This window comes from Chrysochloris asiatica, unplaced genomic scaffold, assembly GCF_000296735.1.
Source record: "Chrysochloris asiatica unplaced genomic scaffold, ChrAsi1.0 scaffold00048, whole genome shotgun sequence".
Classification (NCBI taxonomy): Eukaryota; Metazoa; Chordata; class Mammalia; order Afrosoricida; family Chrysochloridae; genus Chrysochloris; species Chrysochloris asiatica.
This window is the reverse complement of record NW_006408566.1, coordinates 10,331,702-10,333,624: the sequence shown is the minus strand read 5'-3', so window position 1 is coordinate 10,333,624 and position 1,923 is coordinate 10,331,702. Positions and strand designations below refer to the sequence as shown.

At 41.5% G+C, this 1,923-nt stretch overlaps 1 protein-coding gene and 1 pseudogene across 1 annotated transcript in view; one reads left to right on the top strand and one right to left on the bottom strand.

Moving 5' to 3' along the window:
• The window catches only part of CACHD1 (cache domain containing 1), a 228,958-nt gene that overhangs the window by 82,040 nt on the left and 144,995 nt on the right, over positions 1-1,923 (top strand). The gene's annotated exons all lie outside the window — the stretch shown is intronic.
• LOC102823827 overlaps positions 1-1,923 on the bottom strand; it is a 7,611-nt pseudogene that overhangs the window by 1,471 nt on the left and 4,217 nt on the right.

Genomic DNA, 1,923 nt, shown 5'->3' with positions numbered 1-1,923 from the left:
GGTAACTATGCCAATGAAATGATGGATGATGGAGTGAATGTAAAGCTGATGTTCTCCCATGTAGACTATCACACAATTTACAATAAAACATTAAAAAAAAAAAAAATTGACCCAAGTTCTTACCATGAATTTTTACTTTCTTCTGGTTCTACCCTTTGTAGTTCTTTCTTTCTTTTTTTAAAGACTGTAATAAGAGCCTTTGGCGTTGAGTAACTGTGAGCAGTCTTGAGCCATTGTTAGCACAGCTTTGACTGAACTGATGTAGTTTATATATGTGTATTTAAAGTGTTTAGTTCTCTTTCCAGGACCTCTGGTTTAGTGATCTTTCTTTCTCTTTTCTGTGGCATACCATACCACATTTATCCCGGTAATAACAAAGAGGTATGGCAAAAAATCCATAGACAGCAACTGCAGTGGGTGTTATGTGCCATAGAGTAGGTTCTTAGCCAGAGCGACCCTGCATAGGGTTTCCGAGGCTGTACATCTTTACGGGAACAGAAAGCCTCATCTTTCTCCCGTGGAATGTGTAGTAGTTTTGAACTGCTAACCTTGAGGTTAGCAACCCAACTTGTAACCACTATGCTACCAGAGCTACATGATAATAACTGTGTTGATGGCACTTAACAACAAGAAGTTGGTTCCAACCAATAGCAATCCTGTATAGGGTTTCCAAGAAGCGGCTGGTGAGCTCGAACCACTGACCTTGCGGATCAAACTGACTTTGCAGTTCAGTGCATTGACTTTGCAGTTCAGCAGCACACCAGGACTCTTAAAAATGACTATATGGGGGTGGCTATGAGCTGTGGCGTCAGTTCCAACTCACAGCGACCCTGTACAGGGTTTCCGAGGCTATAAATCTTAACGGGAGCAGAAAGCTCCATCTTTCTCCCACAGAACAGCTGCTGGTAGTTTCGAACTGCTGACCTTAAGGTTCACAGCCCAATTCGATTCAGAACCACTACACAATGACTGTAGTTCCCCCTAATATGGCTGTAAGATAGGCAAGAATGTCCTAGAACCTTTCATTTATACCTTGAGTTCCTAGATGTAGACCTGCTACCCAGTAGCCTAAATGTGGTGTATCATATGTCCAAATAAAATGATTCATGTATTTCTTGGCATACACCTTGGCCATGATTATTCCAAGCATTCACGCTCAGATCAAATTTCAGAGCAGGTAGATGGTCCCCTGTGTTTACATCTTTTGTATGAAGATGGCAGGGAGAAACCTGAATAGAGCCATCTACTTTTAATTCTTTTCCTCCAAAACACATTTTCACACATATTGCAGCAAGAGGAGTCAATTCAATGCTATGCAGATTTGTTGTTGTTGTTGTAGTTCAGTGTCATCAAAGTGATTCTGTAGTGACCCTGTATAGGGTTACTGAGGAGCGGCTGGTGATTTTGTACTGCAGACCTTGCAGATCAAACTGACCTTGTGGTCTAGTGAATATCCTATAAAGCCACTCCAATTGCCATGCTGCTGCTGTTATGTGCTGTGGAGTCTGTTCTGACTCACACGACCCTGTACAGGATTTCCGAGGCTGTAAATCTTTGCGGGAGCAGAAAGCCTCATCTTTCTCCCACAGAACAGCTGGTAGTTTCGAACTGCTGACCTTGAGGTTCACAGCCCGATTCATAACCACTACGCTATCAGAGTTATGACCCATCAATTCTATCCCTGAGTATATAACCTAGAAAAGTGAAAACATATATCCACGTAAAACATAAATCCCCCACTATGTTTCTAGAGCTCCTTGGACATAAATATTCACAAATATTCACAATGAGTCAACAAATGTGGTATAATCATACAATGAATATTGTTGTTGTTAAATGCCGTCTAGTCAATTTCAACCCATAGCAACTCTGTGTAGAGTTTCCAAGGAATGGCTGGTGAGTTTGAACCACCAATCTTGTGAT